This window comes from Alosa alosa, chromosome 8 (genome assembly GCF_017589495.1).
Source record: "Alosa alosa isolate M-15738 ecotype Scorff River chromosome 8, AALO_Geno_1.1, whole genome shotgun sequence".
Lineage (NCBI taxonomy): Eukaryota > Metazoa > Chordata > Actinopteri > Clupeiformes > Clupeidae > Alosa > Alosa alosa.
The window spans coordinates 33,976,857-33,991,716 of NC_063196.1; the positions used below are offsets into that span (position 1 = coordinate 33,976,857).

Genomic DNA, 14,860 nt, shown 5'->3' on the forward strand with positions numbered 1-14,860 from the left:
CCCCTATGAATAGTAGTTAGCAACATCAGGGCAGACACATGGCTACCTAGCACAACCAAAACACATCATTATAATGACTCTACGTGCATGCATACAGCTGTCACTAGCCATATACAGTTCTCACAGATACATTTGTGTATGTAATCAGTTAAACAGGACGACAGCGTCTAGCTCTCTATATGGTGCATACATGAAAGGGTCTTCAAACAATAAACTCAGAGACATGTCCGACCCAACACCTCTCTATTAAAGTGTGGGGATCATAGACCCCCAATACATACATACATAATTAACCATTGTGATTGTAGTCAGTTAAACAGCACGCCTGAGCCGAGCCAACTGTTTGATAAGACACATGAAGGGGCCTTCAAACAATAAACTCAGAGACATGCCCGGGCCCAACACCTCCTCCGGGCATAGACCCATCCCCTCCTCCAGACATAGACCCATTTGGTCACACACACACACACACACACGACCCCACGATTCTAGTTATAAAAATTACAATAAATGGGATTTATTGACACCTTTTAACCAAAGCCTAGCAATATGGTAACCAATTTAAACTTTGTATTTAAAAAAAAAATATATTTTTTAGTCCATATGTCTCAACATCTCTAGGACTTATCAAAAAATAAAAGTAAACTTCATTCTACTCTCAGCCATTAATATAGTTGCTAGGAGTGGGGGTCGAACCCACGAGGATACAAACATCCATTGGTTCTTAAGTCCAACGCCTTTAACCACTGGGCCATCCTAGCAGCACACTTTGTATTTAGCCCCATTTACCACTAAACATATACAACTCTTACAAAGTTTATCTGATTCCCCATTATCCAAAACACACACATGGGGTTTGGGGCCAATATGGTTTTCAGGGTTTGACACCAGTCACATGACTGTCACATGACACTACATCCAATATGGATGCCAAGGGGGCGTGGCATTGTTTTGACACCAGACACATGACTGTCACATGACTTTACATCCAATATGGCTGCCCAGGGGTTTGACACCAGTCACATGACTGTCACATGACTCACAAAACAATAACAATAACAAACAACACGTGGTGACAACCACATGGCTAATTTGCATAAAAAGGAGGCGTGGTTATGACGTGATTTATGACGTTTCAGGGGCGGGGCTTATTTTGACAGATAGTTCAGGATAATTACTACTAATATCTCTTTCAATATTGCCCATGCAGTCCTTTCCACAGTACAAGCCGTGCTACTTCCAGCTGTAAATTATAGCTTTCTGTGCTGTTGTGACTTTCCATAAGTTAGTATGACTGTTAACTGTGGCCCTTGCTATTTTTTCCTTCATGGACAAGGTGTTGTCCACTTTCTCCTGGCAATTTCTGCAACCCTGAAGACTAGCATTGTCCTAAAGGTTTTGATGTTAGTAATGTGGCATGTCCGTTGTTATCTGTTCAGTTGAAGTTACGGGTGGGCAAAAAATAATATCTAAATATTTTGGAAGATTTTGACGGTAGATATCAATAATATAATTAAATACGAATTTGTCAATATCTTAAAAAATGGGATTTCATTTTATGAGTTACAAGCCACCTTATTATTTCTTACAAAGCACATTAAGGGACACAAAGTATTAAGATAGCAGTTCATTTTCTAAATTTTGTTTCTGAAAGATGTAAGAAGCAAAATTTTCCCCTGGGATGAATATCAGTATTTAGTTGTGCTCAGTACTGTCTTGATTCATTATTTTCCATTTCACTGCAATGGATGATGAGACAGCACTTGAAGAGGAACTTGGCATATGCACAGATCTTTGCGTTATCTGCCAATGTGGAGGTGAGCCGTCATCTTGTAGCACTGGCTTGCAAAAGCTGATTTACTATAGCATTGCTATAGGCAATAACACATTTTTAAAGGGTGGTTCAGGATATTGGACAAAGGACCTCATTTCCAAGTTAGCATGTGTGAATTTATCAGTGGAGACCGTTTTCAACACGTTTCATCCAGTCCTTCTAGTTGCAGAGTTTGCAGGTGCTAAGCTAGCGCAAGTAATCAGTATGTTAGCATGCCACTAAAAACAGTCTTACCCACTCCACAGTACACCCAGGCAAATACATTATAACGGCAGACAAATCATTTTTTTTATTACACACAGACATTTACATCGGCCGACTGTCGATGTAAATGTCTGTGTGTTGATAGTTTTATATTTCTAACATTATTCTATCCATGCATTTCAATTTCATTTCAACATTTTGAGGGACTAGTTTCTTAGCAGTGATCAAATCGGCGTATCTGATATATGCGGGCCAGAGGCGAGCTAAACTGATGACGACAGCGCTGCAACGTTGGAGGTCAGTAAACATTGGTCATAGTGTTATCCAATTGTGTCGAAGTCCGGAATCATTCAGAGTAAACATCAGTCTAGTGTTATCCAATTGCATGCAGTGAGATTTTTAAATGCATGCTTGGTGCCGCCCCTCGAGTTGGGCCATTACATTGTTTGTGGCCGGGATTACCAGGGTCTGGATTTTCCAGGCTAGAAAATATCCACTTCCAAATCCAATTGTCCAATTAACAATTACCACTTGACTATTTAGTAATTTAGCACTCTGGAACAAGGCGTCCGAAGGAGACAATGTAGATAGAAGATTTTCCGAAGACTGTTGATCTTTAATCACCGTATTCCAATGATAGTACAGCCCAACCATCAAAGCAATAGGGAGGAGATGTCATCAGCTGGGGCCCCCGACAAGATCTCCCCTACGGATGGCTATACACTGTATTTTATACTCCTCAGCTCTTGAGAAGTGCCACCCTCTCACGCCATCTCCATCAACACCCTTCACCAATCAGTAGTAGTAGTAGTAGGCCTTTATTGTCACATAGTCACAAAGTAACCAGCGAAATGAACCATCAACCTGTCCATACATTACACAAACATACATATAATATGACAAGGGGGGTAGACAGGACAGGAAGGCAGGGCGTTGAGGAAGAACACAGCACAACATGAGGAGAGGGGAGGAGAAAAAGCCCCCAGACTATGCTCCTGTGGGGAGTACAGTGGGCAACCCCCAGACTATGCTCCTGTGGGGAACCCCCAGACTATGCTCCTGTGGGGAACCCCCAGACTATGCTCCTGTGGGGAGTACAGTGGGGAGCCCCCAGACTATGGGGAGTACAGTGGGGAACCCCCAGACTATGGGGAGTACAGTGGGGAACCCCCAGACTATGGGGAGTACAGTGGGGAGCCCCCAGACTATGCTCCTGTGGGGAGTACAGTGGGGAACCCCCAGACTATGGGGAGTACAGTGGGGAGCCCCCAGACTATGCTCCTGTGGGGAGTACAGTGGGGAGCCCCCAGACTATGGGGAGTACAGTGGGGAACCCCCAGACTATGGGGAGTACAGTGGGGAGCCCCCAGACTATGCTCCTGTGGGGAGTACAGTGGGGAGCCCCCAGACTATGGGGAGTACAGTGGGGAACCCCCAGACTATGCTCCTGTGGGGAGTACAGTGGGGAGCCCCCAGACTATGGGGAGTACAGTGTGGGAACAGGAAAAAAAACACCTCAGCAACATTAGCACATTCACTTTACACAACATGAGAGACACACGGCTTGCAACAAGGGGGAGGGAGTGGGGGGGGTGGAGGGGATACCAGTGCAGGCAGGCAGCCATCCGGTCCTGCAGCCATTTCGGGCGCTGGTCACAGACCCGCTTTGACAGACTGGGGGGGTGGCGCTAAGGCGTGGGATGGGGGTAATGGGGGTGAATGCATGTCTGTATATATGTTAGATGTATGTGTAGGCCTGGTGAAGCGCTCCGCCTGGTGCCCAAAGTCTTAGTGCCTCAGTCCGCAGGATTGTCAAAGCGATAACACAGCAAGTTGCTATGGAGACAGCCTTGGTCATGTCCCAGTCAGAGTCCACAATCAGCAGGTGTCTGTGGGGGGTGGGGAAAGGGATGCAAGAGCCGCCTCGCTGCAGTGCTCTTCCGGGGGAGTTGTTTTCCAGCAGCGGCCTTGGCCGAGGCCAGTGCTGGTTAAGGGGTGCCAAAAGCAGATAAGATTGTAGTTGTTTGGTCTTGGGGCGGGTAGCCGCATTCCAATTTGCACATCTACCCTCTTAGTCCATACTGGTCCAATTGCCTTTGTAAAGCAGTGAGTTTCTCCATGATGTTATCCAACTTAGTATCCGAATAGGTAGATATCTTCAATGTCCTCCACAGAAAGAGCCGCCAGTACCAAGCAGGGTCACTTACATTGGTGGAAACCATCTTCCCATCATGCATAAAACTATATGCAAACCTATGTAATGCATAGGTAACATATGTAAAATAGTGTAACCCTAAGTTTTTCTGGTTCCTTCCAGTTTGGTGAAATAAGGCCTTATCTTATTCTCTTCCTAGCTGGACAGGCCCCAACTCATAAGGCACAGTGGCCTCCTCATCCCTGTCCTGTCCAGTCCTCACCAGCTTGATAACACCCCCTCTCCCTTAACCATATAAGGAGGAGATCCTCTCATCCTAGTACCTCCAGTACTTTTCCACTCACCCCACTCTTTGACAGTTGGTCTGGCCTACACAAGATAGTGACCGCACACTGCTCACGGCAAATGCAGTGGCATTAAGACTTACGACACTAATGACTACATTCTTCTAAAACATGAAAACCCATGCAATAGTATGAACCCTTAGGAAACCCATGATTACATCCCTTCACATCCTGAAAACCCACCATAATACCTAGTAGAATCCTAGGTATTATCAGTCCGCTGCTGCCGTTGCTTATATGCCTACTACCAACTTCAGGGAATAAAGTATGACTATTGCAATGCGATGCAAGGGTAGTTTTTATTTCTAACACTATTCTATCAACATAGACATTTACATAGCTTGTCTGGCATTATAATTTAAGTTGAAGGAAATAGCTCAAGATGACAATGTTTCAGATGTTTGACAGAAATGGTTTGGATTTAATCTAAAACTTCTGCTATTCAGCTTGTCTGTCAGGCTCGGGACAAGGAGGACCCAAATGCAGAAAAGTGAAGTTCCAGAGATTTATTAGAATGGCAACCAGCACAAGCACACGAGTTCAAGTCAATCCCAAAATAGGGTAGTATTACGAACATCCAAAAGAGAGTGTCAAAAATCAGAGTTCAGTCCAGTTGAGTAATCCAAAAAAAAGTAAACATCAAAAACTGAGATCCAAGGAGAAAGTTCAAAAACTGAAAAAATTAAATAATCACGAGCAATCAAAATCAGGGCTCAGTAAATGTCCATATACTAGAAAAACCAACCTCAAAGGTTTTCAGTAGCAGAGTTCAGATAAAGGTCCAGAAAACAAGAATCTCAGAATCAAACCTACAGAGTCAAAGTGCAGGCTCAGGACAACCAGATGAAGAAACACAAAATGAGTAAGGTATAAGTAGGGCAGGTAATCAGAGGAATACAATGAGCAGCAGGGTAACCAATAATTGAATCAAACAGAACAGGTGGCAAGAATGGGGCGGGGAGAGCTGTCAAGGCAAGAGCACATGGCACACTCAAAACAAACACAGAGTAAAGCACGAACAGGCCAGCAGGGGGGGTAACGTAAACAATGAGTCCAGAGGCAGTCCAGACATTGTCTAAATGATTTACAATGTTGTTATTGATGTACTGAATGTTATGTAATAGTACTTTGTTTTTTACTCCAATATCATTTATGAACTGAAACAGTTATTTTAAAACAGGTATTCACACAGATGTTTGCATTTTTAAAACAGCAAATTATTTTGATTTCCCCTGGTTTCAGAGAGGCTACTACTACAATACTAAAATAAGATGTGGATTTTGAAACAACTGTTTTTATACAGAAAATAAAGTTCGTTTTGCTTTAATAAATGTCTTAATCTTTTTTAATGTAAATTCAGATAGCCGATTCTATGCCTCAGCCACCTATAGCCTCATGACCTTTAACCTCTACCTGTGATCCCATGATCTTTAATGCCTTATCAGTTAATTTAGGCTTAATTAACTGTGTTGGGTTTAATGAGGATTCTTCAATCTGCTTGAGAGGTATAACACAAACATTGCTTGTCAAGTATGACCTCACGTGACCTTGACCTTTGACCCCAAGACATTAAACACCTACTAATTTCATCAAGAACTTATGGTGAGTAAGTAGGGGAGAGCCGGTGTTACATGGCAACTGGCTCCCATGTTAACTGGCTGCGTTGATGACGTTTCATGATTGAAGACGAGTCTTTGCCAGATGTGGCCACTTGCAGATTTGTCACTTTCTGATATAGGCCTACTAGAGACGCACACAAATATGCATGACATGTTTAAAAGTCAAAATTGTATGTAGTACTACATGCACTGGACCATGAACATGCAACCCAAAAAACAAACACCTAAATAGCATAACTTAACTCCACATGGGCATTGAACCACACATAATTAATTGACTTTGCTTGGTAATCAGACGTCTATCCACTTGCGCCACGAACCAGCTGACGGCACTCACAGAAATTGACTTCAGTTGTATGATTAAAAGAAGTCAGCTAACGTTATTATAATTGTAACAAGTTAACATAGCTGTTCATGTTATCTGGCTACCATGTTATCATGCTACCGTTGCCCAAGCCATTTAGAAGGCCTTCAAAGTATCATGGTTAAGTTTTACAAACGTTTCACTGAGGTTAGGCTGTGGCCGCCCCTACCTGAAGTGTCTGTAGAGCCACATGAACGTCAGCAAATAAATCAAATAAAAATGTGTTGCCTAATTGTGTATCCTTTTGTCCAACCTATTCTTTTAAGAATTCAGTTAATAAAACACAGGCATTGAAATGCACACTGCAATTGGCAGGAGAAGTCTATAACGTGTCCATATTTTACTCAAAATTTGCGCACAGGGAGAGTCAAAACTCTTAGGCTTATAGGCTATTAACGTTAATGTTACTGACATGTAAACATGGGTTTGATGTTTTTTTTTATACTTTATTTCCTAATTCTCGCGTTGGGTGCTTCTCCTGTGGCGCAACAGGTTAATGCCTATACATTGCTTTCTCACGCAGTCGACATGGGTTCAGTCCTCTCCATCACACGTTTTTTTTTTTTTTTTTATTATTATGTATTTATTTTTAGACCAGCAATGCTTCCTCAATTTAGGCTGCAGATACTAGGTGGCCACAGAGAGCATGACCAGCAGTAAGTGAAATGTTTGAAAACTTAACCATGGTACTTTGACCTACTGGCTTGGGCAACTGCCAAGACACCATCAGCCGTGTTAACTTGCTACAATCATTACCTGACTTCTTCTAATTGTAAGTCAAGTAAATTGCACTATGACTTATCAGTTGGTTCGTGGCTCAAGTACGTAGATGAATGGTTATCATTTAAGAGGTTTCATTTAGGAAGCAGGTTCGATACCCACGTGGAGTTATTATTAGGCTGTTTAGGTATTTATTTTTTTGGTGGCATATTTATGGTCCAGTTCATGTAGCGTACTACAGACAATTTTGACATTGGATCCGAGCCCCAGTGTTCAATATGGCGTGACGACTATGAATTGGCCGGATTTACTAGCCTAGCCTTAGTCACTTAGTCACTCTCTCCAGTTATATATAATACCTCCATGTAGTGGACACAGTCTGTATGCTGATCAGATGCTGGCCTGTCGCTCTCCTGCTAGATGTAGAGGCAGGAGCGAACCACTCTGGGATATTGTGTTTTGCAGGCAGGCATTTCCGAGGAGATGTTGGTTGTTTCAGCGTCGGAATGCTATCCTCAGTCACTCGCTGGATGATGAAGGAGCGACGTGAGCCACGGGGCACATAGCGTTTCCGCTGGACTATCCCCACTACCCGACAGACATGGAGTACGTCGATGTTGGGCTTGACATTGGTGGAAGAGAACTGTCGAAGCTCAAGGGCTGTGTATTGAAACCCTCCCATAGTCAGCACACACCTCTCACTCAATCCCAAGCATCAGTCCAAGAGAAATGAGGTGGATAGCAAGCTCCCACGTTAGCTGGTCAGTCAACCGACTATATCCCCAGCAGCTGGACAGTCAACCGACTAGATACCAGCAGGTTCAGACAGGAGAGATGCAAGCAGCCCGACACAGCACGTAGCACCACACAGAGAGCCAGACAGATGATAGCGGTGAAGTAATAGGCCCACTGAAAATGCGCATCCAACTCGACAGGCTGCAGAAGCAGCATAGGTAAGGCCAGCCAGGCGCAGTATCCAACTTTCTCTTTAGAGATGGTGTTTGTCTTGAGAAAAATAGCGGAAAAACTAGCAAAATATATAGACTATAAGATACTATGTATTGATTGGAAGAAAATGTACATTAAATCATAAAAAAAAAATTAAATGCCAAACAAAACTAGAATGTAATGCCAGAGGAATTACAATAGTGGATGGAAAGCTGCTAAAGTTGGTGGGGAAATTCCTGGAAAAAAAACATTAAATCACTTAATCTTTGAGTTCATACAAACCCTCGTGCCAAAAGACCTTGTGTGTCAAGGCGTTCTTGAGATATAACACTCAAGGTGTTTTTCACCTTGACCTTTGACCTCCAACATCAATTCACTTCATCTTTGAATTCATACAAATACTCATACCAAATTTCAGGCATGTATGTCAAGGCATTCTTGAGATATCGCACTCAGAGTGTTCATTGACTTGACCATTGACCTTTGACCTCCAACATCAACTCACTTCATCTTTGAGTCATACAAACACTTGTACCAAATTTGAAGCACATGCGTTAAACCGTTCTGGAGATATAATGCGCAAAGCATGAGATATGACTGTGACTTTTATTTTGACACACAGGAAACACTTAAACAGGATGTGTAGTTTTAGGGAGCATCAGATTGTATGCATTAGAAGCTGAGACAGTTGAATTCACAGGTGACACCTGTGCCAGTGTTCTAATTAGCCCGGGAACTACTCTGGGAGCTTAACGAGCGCAGCTGACTTTAGGCCATTATGACATCACAGCCATTCAAGTCTATGGGGGAAAAATTAGCTTTTTACCATTTTTAATCCCCTATATCTCAAAAAGTATAAACTTTTAAGAAAATCTGAAAAAGTTACTCTGTTGTCCAACTCCAGAGTCGCATTAATTCTTGAAAAGGTAAATAGAAAAAAAGGTTATAATAATAACTAGAAATGCAATTCCAAGGAATTACCAGTGCATGAAAATGCTAAAGTTGTGATGTAAAATATCATGTATAGTTAAAACAGATAATACAGAGATGGTTACTATGGTGATGCTAGGATAGACATGGTGGTTGCATAGCTTAATATAAGTTGATAGTTTAAAAGTAGACTGTTTAAAAGCTGAATGTAGATAGTTTAAAAGTTGTTGATAGACAGTAGATAGTTTAAAAGTTGTTGATAGACAGCTAGTTTAATAGATAGTTTAATGATAGTTTAAAATTAGACCGTTTAAAAGTTGAAGGTAAATAGTTTAAAAGTTGTTGACAGACTGGAAGTTGAATGAATGTTGATATTCAAATAGTTTAATGGCTGTGTATAGGTAGATATTTGACGATAACTGAAAGTTGGAATGGCTCTAATGTTTGCTAGCAGTTATGCTAAGATTTTTAATTCTGCTAACCATGCTACTTAGCTAATGTTTTATAGCAGTGCTAGCAATGCTAACATGCTAACCATGCTACTTAGCTAACTTAACTAACATTTTCTAGCAGTTTTACTAAACATGCTAACTATGCTAGCAAATGCTAACTATGTTAACCATGTGACTTAGCTAACCAAGCTTATCATTTTAGTAGTTATGCTAACTATGCTAATTAGCATGCTAAAAATGATGTTACTTAGCTAACTTAGCTAATCATTTTTAGCAGTTATGTTAACTATGCTAACTAGCATGCTAACTATGCTAACCATGTTACTTAGCTAACCGAGCTAATCATTTTTAGCAGTTTTGTTAAAAATGCTAACTAGCATGCTAACTATGCTAACCATGTTACTTTAGCTAACCTATCTAATCATTTTTAGCAGTTTTGCTAAAAATGCTAACTAGCATGCTAACTATGCTAACCATGTGACTTAGCTAACCTAGCTAATCATTTTTAGCAGTTTTGTTAAACATGTTAACAATGTTAGCAATGCTAACATGTTAACTTTGTTAACCATGCTAACTAGCTACAGTGGGTAGGAGTCATAGTTGATGAAAAGTGTTGACATAGTTGATGACAAGTTAAAAGTTGTTGATAGACAGCTAGTGAATGTATATAGTTTAAAAGTTTAAAAGTTGAATGTAGATAGTTTAAAAGTTGTTGATAGACAGCTAGTTTAATAGATAGATAGTTTAATGATAGTTTAAAAGTAGACCGTTTAAAAGTTGAATGTAAAAAGTTCAGTAGTTTAATAGGTTACATTGTTTAACAGTGGATTATTGTAGTGAGGACTTTTATTTTGAAACAGTTTTGGGCAGAGGAAACAGTTGAATAGGATGTGTAGTCTTAATTGACCCAGATTGTATGCTTAAAGCCTGAGGCTGCAGGTGGCCTGAACACCTGCCATAGGATTCTAATTGCTTAACGGCCGTATTATGATGTCACAATCGGCAATATTAAGTCTATGGGGATTTTTAAAACGTTTTTCTTTAATAGTTTAAAAAGTATAAAAGTTTCAAAGTTGAAAAGTCATACCAACCCAATCTGTTTGAAGACCTACGTAACAAAGTTTGAATGAAGTTTCTAAGTTAAACTGTTCAAGAGAAATAGCGTACGGAAAAAGTGGTAAGCGGAATAATAATAATAAGAAGAAGTTGCCTAGGAAGAACAGTACAGTGCATTTTCATGCACTGTAATAAGAAGAAGAAGCCAGGAGATTTCAAGATAGTGGATTCCATCCACTATAAACATGCCAGACGGAGCGGCGTCAGTCTCGCCAGCGTCCCCGTAACCTATTAACGGCAGTTTGTCCTGTGAGTTGAGAAATTAGTTGATATGTGTCGGAAGAAATTAGTTCTACAAACAAGACAGTTTTAGCGATTAAAACGTTTAAATTGTAACAGGAAATGAACACAACGCAAGTGGCAACAGTGGAATAAGCGGGATAATGGACTCGACGGTGGTCTGTTCACAGAAGTTAATGCACTACGAGGTTTAAACGGCCCTCCGCTTCGCGTTTTACAACCTCGACCGTGCATTAACTTCTGTGAACAGACCACCGTGTCGTCCATTATCCCTTACTTATTTGGATGTGCAGTCGTCTAACCCACGTAAAAACCTAGTGAAACGACATTTTCAACAATATAAACATGATATAAATGGGAAAGCTTACCGTTCTAGCTATAAACATGGCAGAATCAAAAACCGTTTCATACACGCTTCACGATGATGGCAAATGAGTTGTTAACAGACATGCACAAAGACGTATAGCCCTGCAACAATCTATCTAAAATAAAACCTTTTGGGAGTACCATTCATGATATGTAGTACAATGTCGAAGTTGTTGGACGTTTATATGGCTTAAACTGTATGTTTCATTCGTCCCCTTATGTTGTTTCAACTGTCCTGACCAGGAGGGATGAATGAAACATTACGCACGTCCCACTTTTGTTGTAATAATTCCTGAACGGTTTTGTTCAAAGCTGAAAATGCATCTGTATTTGCAGCCTGATCTCAAAACAAGTGTAGTACATATGTGTACGAAATGTCAGTGCACGTTAATTCGTAAAACCTTGCTAGTCTAGCGGTCGGTAAAAGTAAAAACAGGGTTCCCACTCAAAAGTCAAATGTAAAATTCTATGACTTTTCCCTGACAAAACACCTGAATTTCCATTACTTACTAATGAGTAGTACAATATACCGACCAATGATTTCAGAGCACTCGCATAGCAGTGTAGAGTATATAGAGTTTTTTACTTTTTTAGAGCGGGAGATGAATAAATAGGCATTGAATTAACACAGTTGGGCTACTCAAGCAAGCTGTAAAGACAATAACCAGATATACACCAATTCTGTGTGGAAATATGTTATGCATTTTGGCTAGTAGATCATAAACTACTACAACAAAATTGCCTGATATTCCATGACTTTGCCCCCAAAATGAAAAAAATTCCCTGACTTTCCATGTCTGGAATATACTTTCTAAAATTCCATGATATTCCAGAAATTCTATGACCCGTGGGAACCCTGTACAAAGCAAAAGTGCAATGTGATATACAAAGTATAGACAGATGGTCCATAGGCAGGACAAGAAATATAGTGTCGTGTAGACAGTAATATGCAGTTGGTTTACAGAAGGTGGTTTAGAGTCATATAAATTAGATATAAATATGGGCAGTGTATTAACAGAACAAATGAGAAACAGAATAAATATGATATTCAGATATGAACCATATACACAGATATGTATAGTATGTACAGCTACAGTAACATTATAAGAGTAGTAAGAAGTGTATGTTCAGGATGGATAATATGAAGAGCAGTAGAATATGGTTATGTATAATTATAATTACAGTATGTGCATTTGTAAATAAATAACACTATGGGTGGGATAGGGTATTGGGGGCTTAGTTGATGGGTTGTCACGGGATACAGAGCTACAGTCCAGTCAGGATGACAGCTACAAAAAAAGCTTCCTCTGAACCTGCTGGTTGGTGCAGAGAGACCTGTACTTATAATAATAATAATAATAATAATAATAATAATAATAATAAAGACAATAATATTTTTCAAGACCATAGAGAATGCTGTTGTAGTACTTCAGTCTTGAGGCGATGAGGGCATGGATGAGAATGATGCATTGTTGAGCTGTCTGGTCACAGTAACACAAGACCCATCCTGTCAGATTAGGCCAGAAGTCCCGTCACCGGAATGATGTAGAGGACTCTGAGACAGTCATGTGGCGCCTTTGACCAGTGGCCACAATACAGAGGACCCCTGGCCAGTCAATGAGCAGTGCTTGACAAGCATCATGTGTAGAAGACCCATTTTGCAAAACAATGTAGACACCCATCTATTCTCAGGAGCAGTCCTTCTATAGCTGGCGGGAACAGCTGCAGAAAAATTCCTGGGCTTTGCCTTGCTCCTTCCTGGCCTGTGCCTTGCTCCTTCCTGGCATGCCTGGTCTCACTATGTCTTTCTGCTTTGGTGATGAGCCTGACAACAGCTGACAACCTGGAAATTAGAAATAAAAGTGTACATAGAAAGACATGTTAAAACATACTGATGACTAAAGTTCACCTATACAACACAGACCTATGCCTTTTAATATAGTGCGCCAAAGTATTTCAGGAGGTGGAACACGGCCTAATTAATGTTAATGGATTGGTTTAGGTGGTTGAATCAGCCGTCCCTTAATAGTGTAGGCCAAAATGTATCAGCTGAACAATTTGTTTCTCGCTCTACAATATGGGCCTATGTATGCCTTATGATATGCCAGAGTAAGTAGGAAAGTGGGACATGTCTTAATTGATATTAATTGACATCTAGAGGCTATAGGCTTTCAGAAAATATATGGTGTAGGTGGTCAAACAATATGGGCCTATATTTAGCACAGCAGCAACCATATCTACCATAGCAGAATGGCAGTAAAAGTGATGTAAAAATGACGTCAAATACCTGCCAATTGTCCTCCGTCTCCACCGCTGCAGTAGATCATGATGTGAGGATGCGCTCCGTAAAACACCTGTTAATGGAAGCAAGGGCTGAGGTGTCAAGGCCAGCATGCTTCAGCCTCTTCAGGAAGTAAACAAATGAGTAGCCAAACAAGGACAAACAAGGCCTTGTTTACATGCTGGCTGTCTTGTAGTTTGACACCATTCTCCTTTCTGTGAGTGTTCTGTTGGAGTCATATAATGAAGTGCAACCCATACATCAGGATATCAGGAGCAAGGATCTGTGAAGACATAGTAGAGGGGAGAAAAAAAAAAGACATAAAGATACATTACATGACCATCCCTAAACAACAGCATTGGGCAAGTTACTTTAAAAGCGTAATGCATTATTTATTACTTGTTACTGTCAGTAATTTGTTACATTACAATATTACTGTCTTTTAATTGTAAGGCATTACACTACGTTTACATTACTTTCACCAAAATAACAGAAAATATGGATTTGGTGATCTTCATGTGTTCAATGCAGCTCATTACACGGCAGGAGGTGATGTGGTATGGCATAATGACTGAGCTAGGCTTAAGGCTAACAAAAGAACAATATAATGGTTTCAGTTATGGCTCATGGGACAATGTCGGTCCCAAAGGCCAAAGGTCACTCACAACTTAATATAGTAAAATATAGCCATAGTGAAATTGTAAGTTGATTTTAAATGGTTCTCATCATTGCTGGTTGCCTTTTCTTCCACTTACAGTGGTGTAATGCAAATAATTTGAGAATAATGGCTACAATCTTTGTCTGTAAAAGCAACATTTTAGTTATTCTCACTGCTTGAAATGAGAAATATAGCCTAACCATGTTAGATCTGTTGCATGAATGGCAAAGATAACTCAAATTCCCTTTCTACAGTCATCTAAACAAGGCAATTCCAGGACCAGCATAGATTACTTTTTTTAATTCTTGGATAATCTTCTCTGGTGTCAATTGAGCATTTCTCAACTTTGGATTAAAAAGCAAAGTAACTTCAGTTACTGAGAATTGTACCGAGTAAAATATTACTGAAATTGTATTGGTAATGTCTTACGTTACTGCATTACAGCAAAAAGCAACGCATTACTGTAATTACATTACTTTTTGAATGCATTACTCCCAACACTGCTAAACAACACTTCCTTTCTCCTTCCTTTCTCATTGTATCACTACTGTAATTCATAGACATATATTGTATATAGGTGAGACAAGTGTAACACCGGTGTGGGTATTTATTCAAATACTGGAATAGGC

At 40.4% G+C, this 14,860-nt stretch overlaps 2 long non-coding RNA genes across 2 annotated transcripts in view; one reads left to right on the plus strand and one right to left on the minus strand.

Annotated features, from left to right (window-relative positions):
* The window catches only part of LOC125299418, a 38,580-nt gene that overhangs the window by 18,894 nt on the left and 4,826 nt on the right, over positions 1-14,860 (plus strand). The window lies entirely within an intron of this gene.
* Positions 12,818-14,860, minus strand: part of LOC125299417 — a 2,390-nt gene continuing 347 nt past the window's right edge. The window contains exons 2-3 of the long non-coding RNA XR_007194355.1: positions 13,580-13,856; positions 12,818-13,135 (exon numbers count right to left, since the gene is read on the minus strand). This is a non-coding gene — a long non-coding RNA (uncharacterized LOC125299417). The remainder of the gene's footprint in view (positions 13,136-13,579; positions 13,857-14,860) is intronic.